The following is a 13,835-nucleotide window of genomic DNA, read 5'->3' on the forward strand; positions in this document are numbered from 1 at the left end:
CTGCTGCCTAATATATCCCACCCACTAACAGGTGCCGTGGTAAAGAGATAATCAGTGTTATTCACTTCACCTGTTAGTGGTCATAATGTTATGCCTGGTCAGTGTAAACCCCAATAAACATCTGAAATTGGGAAGATTTGAAAATGGCAGTTCACAAACACTTGCCATCCAATCTGACTGAACTTAAGGATCTGACAGGAAGAATGGGATAAACTGCCCAAATCCAGGTGTGCCAAGCTTGTAGAGATATATTTGTGACGACCTGTGGCTTCCAGAGGTTCTTTAACAAAGTATTATGAGTAAAGGGTCTGAATACTTTAAAAAAGATATTTCAGATTTAAATTTTAATGACATAAAAAAAAAAAACTATAAAACATGTTAATACTTCACCATTATGGGTAATTAAGTGTAGATTGATGGGTAAATGGCATTTTTTTTTTAAATTTTATTTTCATTAACCACTTTATCCTGGTCAGGATGCACCAGGAAACATTGGGTGCAAGGCAAGACAGGGCACCTATTCATCAGTGCTTTGATCACCCCCCTCCCCCATCCACCAGACATAGCCAATCTGCTGTCTGCCTAGATGCCTAAACAGCTGATAGCACCACTGAGATCAGAACCTGGTAAATGAGCATAATAGACCGCTGCGCCACCCAAGTGCCCTTAAATAATGTCCATTCAAAATGAAATCCACAAGCCGCTCAGGTGGCGCAGTGGTAAAAACACACGCTAGAACACCAAAGCTGTGATCTTGAATACATCATATCGAGTCTCAGCTCTGCCTGCCGGCACATGAACAACAATTGCCTGTTGTTCATATAAGGGTGGGATATTAAGCCGGATAGGGACTCTCATAAAACTGATGCAACTACGACCTCTGCTGGCTGATTGATGGCGCCTGCACAGAGACGTAGAAAAAAATGTGCTGATCATCTCCATACACAGTGCTGATCCACATTGCACTCGTCAAGTGTAGGTGACAAAATGCATCCGGCTGCTGCCCACGTGTCGGAGGGGGCGTGGGTTAGCTTCGTTCTCCTCAATCAGAGCACTCGGGCAATCGCACGTGCTAAAAGTCGGGAGAAAAAGGGAGAAAATGCATAAACAATATATATATATATATATATATATATATATATATATATATATATATATATATAAAAATTAAATGCACAACATAACAAGTGTGCAAAGTTGCTTTCTGAATCCATCAAAATGTCACTTTGCTAAAACTAAGTGATTGATGGTGTAACAGCAGTAGGCTTTAGATAATTAATATAATTTAAATTTTTTTCTTATTTTAGATTAATATTAGACAACTGTTAATGTTCACAATTGCTCAATTTGTTAAACCTGCCAAGGCAAGGACATAAAAAAAAACCTTAAATAGAATAGCAGTGACTTTAATGTCCAGATACCATTTATTTGCGACAAAGTTAATCATTAACAAGCTTGTTATAACAGGACAGTTTACTGAACTTAAGCTTTAAATTACAGTTCACTGTTTTGCTTTGTGTGTTCCCTTTTTTCATGCTTTCTTTCACTCCATTTCTTTTCCCTCACAGTTTTGTTTCTTATCAGTTCCACTGGCAGCGTTTCATCTGTAAAACAAGCTCAGTGATGGACATTTACACACTGACTGACTGCTCATGCACAACTGGCTTCAGAAAGTGTGTGTACGGTGTATGTTCTGTCATCTGCAAGTCAGTGACCTTTAAAAAGAGTGCCGATCAATAGCACACCGTTACAGGCTGGAAGTAAATAGGGTGATGACTAACGTGAGCTGTTGCTGATGTTTCTGTCCTCTTTATTTTGTTATGCTGAAGTGTCATCTCACAAAAGATATACAGTCTGTGCTAAAACCATATCACGCAACCTTAAATGCCTTAATATACAAGGTAAAGGCGTTCCAGGGGCTTGAGGTCTAAATGTATAGGTAGGTTGTATAAAAACAAATTCATTCTTTATTTGGCTTAAAAATGTTACAGTTCTATATAAAAAATGTCTGTTTCTGGTCTTTTTAACATGCTTTATCCAAGTCAGGGTTGTGGCGGGTCTGGTTACACTGGGAAACACTGGGTGCAGGCAGAAATACCATGAACAGGATGCCAGTTCATCTCAGGGCCTTGCATGACTTGGTTTTCTTAAAAACCTTCTAAAGTCATAAATGTTGGACTTGTTTTTGCTGAACATAGATATTCAGTACAAATACACCGATCAGCCATAAGATTAAAACCACCTCCTTGTTTCTACACTTACTGTCCATTTTATCAGCTCCACTTACCATATAGGAGCACTTTGTAGTTCTACAATTACTGACTGTAGTCCATCGGTTTCTCTGCATGCTTTGTTAGCCCCCTTTCATGCTGTTCTTCCACAGGACCACCACAGAGCAAGTATTATTTAGGTGGTGGATCATTCTCAGCACTGCAGTGACACTGACATGGTGGTGGTGTGTTAGTGTGTGTTGTGCTGGTACACTGTATTTAAAAACTCCAGCAGCGCTGTTGTGTCTGATCCACTCATCCAAGCACAACACACACTAACACACCACCACCATGTCAGTGTCACTGCAGTGCTGAAAATCATCCACCACCTAAATATTCCCTGCTCTGTGGTGGTCCTGTGGGGGTCCTGACCATTGAAGAACAGAATAAAAGCAGGTTAAAAAGTGATGTAGAAAATAGATGGACTACAGCCAGTAATTTCAGAACTACAAAGTGCTTCTATATGGTAAGTGGAGCTGGAAAAATGGACAGTAAGTGTAGACACAAGGAGGTGGTTTTAATGTTATGGGTGATCAGTGTTTATACATATAATAATAATTATTAATATAAATGAAATAATGTAATTATTGTGCCATTGTGCAATAGGCATATTGTTGGCAGAACAGACCATTGATGAAGTGTGTATATTACTCCGCTTATCCAAACAGGGTCGTCGGGGGGTGCTGGACTCCGCACAGAAAGGACCCGGACCGCCCCACCTGTGGATTAAACCCAGGACCTTCTTGCTGTGAGGTGACAGTGCTACCCACCGAGCCACTGTGCCGCCCTTTTCACATGCATTAAAGGGTAAATAGCAATTAGTTTATTATCTATATATACACAGCAGTATACTGTGCCAACAGACTTGTGTGCCATTTTAGACATAACACACAAAATTGTTCAAATAGCACCTAAAAACAGCTACAAACAGAGACATGAGCCTGAACAGGTTTTATAATATACTCATGCTTGTATTTATAAATATCCCTAATTACAACAATTCTGTTCTTGCAACTAAAATAATAAAAAAATAGCAAACAATGAAGAGAGTTTTAATAGCTAAGCTCTAATCAGATTTATGTAAATAACGTGCACAATTAATTAAAATGTGTTCTGCTGCAGGCAGCTCATTTCCATCAAAGCTATTTTTGATATAATACACTTCAAGTAATCAAGTTCCGACATAAACTAAACACAAAAGTTTTCTGACAAAAAACAAACCTCAGATGCATTTTACTGAAATCCCATGACAACACTAAATGTATTAGTCAGACAGCGGCGCACTTTCAGCAACAGACTCATTCAGCTCCGCTGTAACAAGGAACGGTACAGGAGTTTGTACCAGCAGTGATCACGCTGTATAACACTTCACTGGTTCAGGACATCATCAAACACTGAGCTACTATCAGGACAGACTCATGGAGCATGATCTAGCATTCTGTTTATGAAGCCTACATTACATATCTACTAATATTTACTGCAAAGAACACTTTACAACAGTTTAGTAAATTACATATTTCATATCTCATCTGACAATATTTACTGCTATGACATTTTTAAAGTTTTTTGTATTATATTACATACTACATTTTTATTCTATTTATTTAATTACATAGTGTTGTACAACATTAATACTTTGTACTTTAGTACTTGTGTACTTTAATACTTGTGTACTTTAATACTTGTATACTTTAATACTTGTGTACTTTAGTACTTGTGTACTTTAGTACTTGTGTACTTTAATACTTGTGTACTTCAATACTGAATACTGGTGTACTTTAATACTTGTGTACTTTAATACTTGTGTACTTTAATACTTGTGTACTTTAATACTTGTGTACTTTAGTACTTGTGTACTTTAATACTTGTGTACTTTAATACTGAATACTGGTGTACTTTAATACTTGTGTACTTTAGTACTTGTGTACTTTAATACTGAATACTGGTGTACTTTAATACTTGTGTACTTTAATACTTGTGTACTTTAGTACTTGTGTACTTTAATACTTGTGTACTTTAATACTGAATACTGGTGTACTTTAATACTTGTGTACTTTAATACTTGTGTACTTTAATACTGAATACTGGTGTACTTTAATACTTGTGTACTTTAATACTTGTGTACTTTAGTACTTGTGTACTTTAATACTTGTGTACTTCAATACTGAATACTGGTGTACTTTAATACTTGTGTACTTTAATACTTGTATACTTTAATACTTGTGTACTTTAATACTTGTGTACTTTAATACTTGTGTACTTTAATACTTGTATACTTTAATACTTGTGTACTTTAGTACTTGTGTACTTTAATACTTGTGTACTTTAATACTGAATACTGGTGTACTTTAATACTTGTGTACTTTAATACTTGTATACTTTAATACTTGTATACTTTAATACTTGTGTACTTTAATACTGAATACTGGTGTACTTTAATACTTGTGTACTTTCATACTGAATACTGGTGTACTTTAATACTTGTGTACTTTAATACTTGTATACTTTAATACTTCTATACTTTAATACTTGTGTACTTTAATACTTGTGTACTTTAATACTTGTATACTTTAATACTTGTGTACTTTAATACTTGTGTACTTTAATACTTGTATACTTTAATACTTGTGTACTTTAATACTTGTGTACTTTAATACTTGTATACTTTAATACTTGTGTACTTTAATACTTGTGTACTTTAATGCTTGTATACTTTAATACTTGTGTACTTTAATACTGAATACTGGTGTACTTTAATACTTGTGTACTTTAATACTTGTTTACTTTAATACTTGTGTACTTTAATACTGGTGTACTTTAATACTTGTTTACTTTAATACTTGTATACTTTAATACTGGTGTACTTTAATACTTGTATACTTTAATACTTGTGTACTTTAATACTTGTGTATTTTAATACTTGTGTACTTTAATACTTGTATACTTTAATACTTGTATACTTTAATACTTGTGTACTTTAATACTGAATACTGGTGTACTGGTGTACACACCTGCACAAGGCGAATTCATATGCGGATCAGCCTTGTGCACGGAGAGCCACGCCCTGATCAGCATTATTCCCCAACTCTGCGAAGGCGCCATCAATCAGCCTGCATAGGTCTGATTATTAGGAACTCTGGTCCAGCTCATCATACCCTAAACAACAGCCAATCATTGTTCATGTAGCTGCCCAGCCCAGTCGGATGGCAGAGCTAAGATTCGATATGATGTATTCAAAATCCCAGCTCTGATGTGCTAGCGTATTTTACCGCTGCACCACCTGAGCGGCCATTTGAACACATTTTTTTTTTAATATTTGAAAAATTGCCCCATCATTGACCAAGGCTGCTCTCTCACAGTGGGGATGGGGGTAGGGGTGCGTTTACCTAGTTTACCTGCTCTGAAATAGAGTTTCTTTTGCCAATATAAAGTCTCATGGTAACACATGCTCAAAAATGCTCTTTTCTCTTTAACTGCATTAATACAGAGCTCTGCTGGTGACATCCTATATAAATAAAAATAAAGTGAAATTTGTATTTACATTTCAAATTTTAAGTATAGAAGTAACTTAATAAATACATGTATTAAAAGGTTTTCAACATTTTTATTAAAAGGTTTCCTTATTTTGAGCAGCATTAGCAGAATGATATAACAAGAAATTACATGGTACGTATGTTCAGTCAAGGACTGCAGATCTGCTACACATGGAGCAGGAGTAGGTATTATTTGGGTGGTGGATCATTTCAGCACTGCAGTGACACTGACATGGTGGTGGTGTGTTAGTGTGTGTTGTGCTGGTATGAGTGGATAAGACACAGCAGCGCTGCTGGAGTTTTTAAATACTGTGTCCACTCACTGTCCACTCTATTAGACACTCCTACCTAGTTGGTCCACCTTGTAGATGTAAAGTCAGAGACGATCGCTCATCTATTGCTGCTGTTTGAGTTGGTCATCTTCTAGACCTTCATCAGTGGTCACAGGACGCTGCCTACGGGGCGCTGTTGGCTGGATGTTTTTGGTTAGTGGACTATTCTCAGTCCAGCAGTGACAGTGAGGTGTTTAAAAACTCCAGCAGTGCTGCTGTGTCTTATCTACTGTGTGTGTAGGTGGTTTTAATGTTATGGCTGATCGGTGTATATGTCAACTTGAAGCCATGAACGTTGCGTTAATGTGTTTGGTACAGGCTCATTAAAAAATACTGTGTGCATTAGTAAAAAATATTAATTGTTTGTTATTGATATCGTCCCAAGACACTAAGAAATGCAAAGAAATTATTTTTTTTAACTTTATTTTCTTGGTGAGACCATTAAGGGGTTAAAATGCTTTTATATACACAAACAAAAAAAAACAACTTAATTGCATTGATATAAAAAAGAAAAGTTTTTTATCCCAGAAAGGGAAAAATGGCTCTCAAGTTCAGCAAATCAGTATGTCAGTCTGACAAAACCCATCCTAAAACCATCAAACTGCATTCCCTGGGATCACCAAGTCATTCTAGACTGCTCTGAGATATGACAGCGTGAGAATAAAGAGCATTCTTTTTTAATGCATTGTCTCCCCTTTTTCTCCCTTTTAGCGCGTCCAATTGCCCGATTGCGTCATGCTTCCTCTCCACCAATGCTGATCCCTGCTTTGATTGAGGAGAACGAACCTAACCCATGCCCCCTCCGACACGTGGGCAGCATGCAGTATGCATTTTATCACCTACACTTTGACGATTGGGTGCAGCTCAGCGTTGTGTACGAGGGACACACCCTGACAGCACTCTTTTCTCATCTTTGTGCAGGCGCCATCAATCAGCCAGCAGAGGTTGTAATTGCACCAGTCATGAGAGAGAGACCCATATCCGGCTTAGTCCCACTCATATCTGAACAACAGGCCAATCGTTGTTTATGTGGCTGCTCAGCCTTAGCCAGCAGGCAGAGCTGAGATTCGATATGATGTATTCGAGATCCCAGCTCTGGTTCCAGCATGGGTTTTTACCGCTGCGCTACCTGAGCGGCCATAAGTACTTTTAATTTGGCACAACAACTGTTGGTGTGCTACAGCTTCAGGATTCTGGGAACCTGGGTTTGATCTTTACCTCTAGTTCATTTCAGAGTAAAAGTTGATTTGTCCTCCCCACTTCCTCCTTAAATCTTCCATAGGTGGACTGGCTAATGGATTGCCCCACAAATAAGAGAGTGAGTAACTGGGTGAGTATGGAATACCATGTGATGGGTCCTGTCCAGGGTGTATTTCTGACTTGTGACACTAACACAGTGTTTTCTGGTCACACCAAAACCCTGATCATTATGAAACACTTACCAAAAATAAATAAATAAATGTTCATAAGAAACAGTAAATGTTTGTACTTAATGTGTTTTTGGTGAGTTTATTGGTTCTGATAATGTTAATCAGAAGTCCGGAAGCCGCTCAGGTGGCGCAGCAGTAAAAACCTGCGCTGGAACCAGAGCTGGGATCTCGAATACATCATATCGAATCTCAGCTCTGCCTGCCGGCTAGGCTGAGTGGCCACATGAACAACGATTGGCCTGTTGTTCAGATATGGGTGGGATTAAGCAGGATAGGGACTCTCTCATAACTAATGCAATTACGACCTCTGCTGGCTGATTGATGGCGCCTGCACAGAGATGAGAAAAGAGTGCTGTCAGGGTGTGTCTCTCTGTACACAGTGCTGATCTGCATTGCACTCGTCAAAGTGTAGGTGATAAGATGCATACGGCATGCTTCCCACGTGTCGGAGGGGGCATGGGTTAACTTCGTTCTCCTCAATCAGAGCAGGGATCGGCATTGGTGGAGAGGAAGCATGACGCAATCGGGCAATTGGATGCGCTAAAAAGGAGACAAAATGGGGAGAAAATGCATAAATAAAAAAAATATATAAAAATCAGAAGTCCGGAAGCACTGCTCGGTTCAACACTAGACAGAAACAGGTAAATATGATTTTGTTTATTGCATAACCTTCAAGGTGTAATTATGCAAATGTGTTTTTATGTCCTTAAATGTGTGATTACCATGGCAACAAAGCTTCATACTTCTTAGTACATCGCGCTGAGTGCTGGAACAAACGATTTTCTTGAGAAGGAGCGAAACAACCTTTTGTGTGTCACCAATATCTGGCACAATTAAAGCACGGAAGGAAGGAGAGAAGAAATGATTGAGAGATAATTAATATGTGGTTTAAAAGCTAAAAAGCAAGACTCTTTTAGCAGCAGGCACCATGTGAATGCTTAAAGCCTCATTTTCCTCTCGGTCGAAATGAACATACCAGGCAGCGTGAGTACACAATGCAGCACCAGGACCATGAGTCACCTCCAACTTCAGCTTCAGCTCCAAAAAAAAAAAAGCACAAATTGATTTTCCTCAATAGAAAGAAGCAAATGAGCCATGCACAAAGTCTCCATAATAAGTAGCAGGCTATAATGTTTATGCCCGCACAATGGATAAGGACGCGGAAAAGGGCTCTTCTATTTTACTGAGGACTTGATGGACTACTCGCTGTGATTAATTTTAGCTAAACAGATCTCACCTAGAGAGCAATTCACCCACATCTGCCCCTGTACAGCAGGTTTTTATGAGCTTGAAAAAAATGTAACCCGTTAAACTCCACACAGGATTTGAACAATTATCACAGAAATTAAATAAACAAATTATAATGATTTATAATCAGTCAGGAACAAAAGGTTTATGTTATGTATTGAAACTAAGTTACAAAACATAAATAAAAACAGCAGATATATACAATTCTGAGATTTTTTTGTTTGTTTTAAACAACCCAGTTTTACTGTCCTACCAACATACCTAATCCAACTTAGATCAGCTTCATAACTATAACTAGATAAATCAGATATGTTAGAAACAATAGAAACAAGAAAACAAGTTTAAAGGTTAAGGTTAAAATCTTAGTTAAGTAATGAGCAGGGAAATAATTTTGTCATTTTGTTATATTGGTTTAGTAACTTTGCTCCAAATTACATATTCATTAACGTAGGGGGCAATGTAGGGTTCTCCTATTTTATACCAGGTTTTTGTTTAATTATCTGAAATGATAGCCGCTCAGGTGGCTCAGCAGTAAAACACGCTAGCACACCAGAGCTGGGATTTCGAATACATTGTATTGAATCTCAACTCTGCCATCCGGCTAGAGTCGAGAAATAATGAGTTGATCAGGGTGTGGCTCTGCATGTACAAAGCTGATCGGCATATGAACTCCCCTCGTGCAGGTGAAAAGATGCAGTCGGGTACTGCGCACTGTCAGAGGGGATGTGTGTCAGTTCACTCTTCTCAGTTAGCATAACGCAACTGGGTATAAATTGTACACGCTAAAAATTGGGAGAAAAAAGGAGAAAAAGCATTTAAAAAATAAAATGATCCGAAATCATTGTTGTGGTCTGTTGTGGATGTTTTGAAAATATTTGGGGTCGATTATGTACAGCACCTTAGAAAGTCATAAAACCGGAGGCCAAGGTGCCCAGGTGGTACCAGCGCCGAGATTCTAAAGTCCTCGTTTGGAACTCGGCGTTGTCACCGATCGGCTGGGAACCATCCAGCAGGCATAATTGGCAGTGCCTGCAGGGAGGGATGACCAGAATATGTTGGCGGGGTCTTCAAACGCTGTGTAAGGACCCTGATTGGCAGATAGAGGCGCCTGTGCAGAGTGTATGGGTGGAAAAAGGGTTCCTTTGAGGGCTGTGCGTGAGTCAGAGGAGGCGTGAGCAGCAATATACCAACCTCAACTGCAAAAAATCGGGGCTCCCCAGCAGCAGAAGACAAATTGACTACACTAAATTGGGAGAAAACGCAGGGTTTTTTAATAAGCGCGCTTTGATTTTTAATCATCTAAAAATCTCAAATCTGCATCAATTCTAATTGGTCCATCGTGTTTGATTGACATCCACATCTTCCAATTGTAGACACTTTTGTTAAACAAGCCAAAAATGCTGCTAAATGTTCTGTGTGTAAAAGTTCAAATATAAACAGCAGTTTTGTATAGGTGTGATGTTGTAGGTTCTGTATTTATTCCTTTAGAATATTTGTTTCACAGTCTGAGCATTGTTATTTAGATAGCTAGTTTAACCATGGTGCATTGAGACATGTATTATTACTGCTTAGTTGTTTGAGAGGAGAAATGACGGTATCGGATTGGTATCGGTATCAGCAGATACTCAATTTGCAGTATCAGTATCGGTATTGGACATAAAAAATGGTATCGAGCCAGCCCTCTAATATATATATATATATACTGTATATTATTTTTGGCCAGCATATTTTGTCGTATTTTCCCAAAAAAACATGGAAAGTCCAATATGTGCTCTAATAAATAATTCCTAAAAAAGAACAATTGCAGATATTACATAAGTGCTGCTTACAAGTTTATGGAAACTTTTGACTGTAATTACTGGTAGGTGGTAAGAAGTATAAAGCTTAAAGAACAACACAAATTTGGTACATTTTTAAAAAGTGAACCTGATAATTTGTAAAAACACATACAGGAAAAAAGCCAAAACAAAGTAATAAGACTGTTGTTGCGCACACTAACACATGCTGTCATGTTTAGATCAGCAGAACTGCACGTGAACATCTGCACATGTTCAGAAAACTAACAGATTGTTAACAACACATAACAGCATGGGTTTTATTGCCGTGTAAACAGATTAAATGGTGTATGCACAAGTATTGTTATTTATTGTTTCTCCAGTGCTGAAACATCTGTAATTGAGCTGAACACTGAAATTGTAAAAAAAAAAGGCACAACAGTAAGTTAAAACAGATAAAGTATGTGTGTGTGCGTATGTGGGAGTGTTTAAAAAAAAATGTACCTATAGGTGTGGCAATGAGTAAAGAGTTTGTGTACTATTGTAATAATACTGTATAATCACAATCATTAAAACATTTATATGTATTGTGCAGTTTTCAACAGCAAAGGATTTTCACAATGATACGTTAGTTTATATCTAACCCACGAATGGGTTCACTTAACTTTTAAAAAGGTGTCATATACTATACAACACTGGTAATAGTAGAATTAATGCTGCATTTGAGTGGTCTTGTAAACTGGAAAGTACTTTCTGACTGGGCAATTGCTCTAAAACAGCCAGTAAAATTCTGTGGATTCTAAATGATAATCTACACACAAACATGATGATGTAAAAGCTTTTCAGTGGTGAGAATGGAAACTGATGTATTTCTGTTTCATTTACATATGGAAAAGAATGGGCTGGATTTCAATTTCTTCTTTAACCCTTGTGTGGTGTTTGGGTCTGTGGGATCTGTTTTCAATATTTACCAAAAGAAAAATGATGCTATTTATTATTATTTTAACTTTAGACTCCTTGCCTTTGGCTGGTTTTGTGTGAAGAATGTATAAAATAACAAGTTTTTAAACAGACAGAGAGAGAAACAGACAGAAAAAAAACACAGACAGGCAGAGGCAGACAGGAAGGCAGGCAGTCAGAGAGAGAGAGAGACAGACATACAGAGAGACGTACCGATACAGACAGAGAGAGAAACAGAGAGAGACAGACAGACAGACAGACAGACAGACAGATACACAGACAGAGCGACAGACAGACACAGGATACATGCATCAAATAAATGTAACACACACACACACACAGTAAAGCTGACCCTCATGTTGTATAGGCTGGCATGAATAGACTGTGTTCAATGGGACTGATGTGTAGACTGATACTGATACTGTATCTGTTCAGGCTGGTGTTTCTTACACTGATAATTGTTTTACATTTCTTAAGGTTGTTTCATTTCGATTTGTTCAAAGTAAACACATTTTTCCAGCCATATTTTAATAGTGATTTTTCCTTATTTATATTTTATTACAACAAACAGATGACACTGTTATTTCTAAATATGATCCAATATAGGTAAATAGTAAATGTTAACCAAATATGCGTCTTTATTGCTCGTAAACATCTTAAAGTAAACATCTGATATTTTGTATGTTAAAAAAGTTATGGCTGTATTGATTTAAAAACACAATCATGCAGTGGGTCCACCAGACCCTCAAACATTGGCTGAGTAACAAAGCTATGAACACCACACAAGGCTAATATAATAATTAAAAAACATGTATATTATACTGCAAACATTAATGCTTCCTCTGTAATGTCGGTGCATTTCCAACAAGCATCCAATGCAGTGAATATACGAGTTAACAATAACTGCATTTAACAAAAAACTTTTAGTTTTAGTCTGTTGCTGTATTTCTCCTTTTCTCTCAATCTAGTCCTTTTCAGTCATTCTGATTGTAACACCTTCTCTGCTTGTATCACCCCCGTCCTGAACAAGGAGAGACATCCAATGCTGCTCAGTGAATTCTCCAATCATGCAGGCGCCTCGACCAGCCGGCAAAGGCCGCATTCGCAGCAGCAATGAAGCACCCAGTCGATCTCCCTCCCTCACACACAGGGTAACCAGAGGGATTTACTCTATAATAACAATGTAAATCGTTGTAGAATATACATTCATTATAAAATGCGTAAAATATACAGTAGATTCAGAAATTTAACTTTTAGTCTTAACACTGGTGGACTTTTATGCATTATTTAGTGTGTTGTGGATTTGATTTTGAAGAGATATAATTGCAATTTTATTGATCAGTACTTTGTTGAATACATAAAGAAGCACTATTGGCAGTTTTTTTCCAATTTTATTTCTGTTTGGCTGTATTCATTTGTCCTCTAATTTTTACCAGTCCCCCTTTCCCTGCCACTGGGAAACACCAACAGATGGTAGTAGCAAGGTGATATGCAGTGCCTCTTTTTTGCTAGATATAGTGCTTGCTGTTCTGTCCAAAGATTTCAAATTCAATGTTATCATGTTTCCAGAGTCTTTTACATGCCATTTTGCAAACTTCATAAACAATAGTGCCACTTTTTTAATTTAGTCCAGATTTATGGACAGAGATGACTGACCATCCAGCAGGTTCTCCTATCTCTGCTCAGGACTATTGGAGCTCTTATAGATTTTTTCTTACCTACCTGACCAAGGTCCTTAGTGCAGGGATGCCCAATTTGCCTAAATGCCAACTCTAGCAAGGTTCACAGTTGTGCCAAGCTTCTTGCATTACAAAATTATTGAGGCCACTGTGGTCCTGGAAATACTGAAAGCCTTCATGGCTTGCCACAATTTAATCATTGAGATCCAGAGACAGTTTGTTGGACTTCATTGCTTGGTGCTTGGTGCCCTTATAGACACAAGGTTTGTGCCCCACCAGACTGTATTTATTGGATGCACCTCACCACAGTTTGTCATGGGAAGAGTCTAAAGGGTCTTTTTACTTCTGTAAGAAAAGAGATTTCAGTCTTACATCTTCATTTTGGGTGATGAAGTCTCAACTGATGTTTACATTTGCTATTATATCCATTTAAAATTAAATCCACAACACAAAGAACTGTGTAAAAAGCCCAGGGTTTTAATAGTGTCTGAATCCACAGTATTTCAGATATAACCATATAATTTAATATTAAAATAAATGGACTTGGCACAAAGTTCATCAAGTTAAACCACAGTTATACAAATTGACTTTAGGACAAGGGGCTCACT

At 37.6% G+C, this 13,835-nt stretch overlaps 1 long non-coding RNA gene across 1 annotated transcript in view; it reads right to left on the reverse strand.

Annotated features, from left to right (window-relative positions):
- Window positions 1-402: 402 nt before the first annotated feature.
- The window catches only part of LOC134324914 (uncharacterized), a 28,426-nt gene continuing 14,993 nt past the window's right edge, over window positions 403-13,835 (reverse strand). Inside the window, exon 3 of the long non-coding RNA XR_010014236.1 lies at window positions 403-1,072. This is a non-coding gene — a long non-coding RNA (uncharacterized LOC134324914). The remainder of the gene's footprint in view (window positions 1,073-13,835) is intronic.

Source organism: Trichomycterus rosablanca, chromosome 1 (genome assembly GCF_030014385.1).
Source record: "Trichomycterus rosablanca isolate fTriRos1 chromosome 1, fTriRos1.hap1, whole genome shotgun sequence".
NCBI classification, from domain to species: domain Eukaryota; kingdom Metazoa; phylum Chordata; class Actinopteri; order Siluriformes; family Trichomycteridae; genus Trichomycterus; species Trichomycterus rosablanca.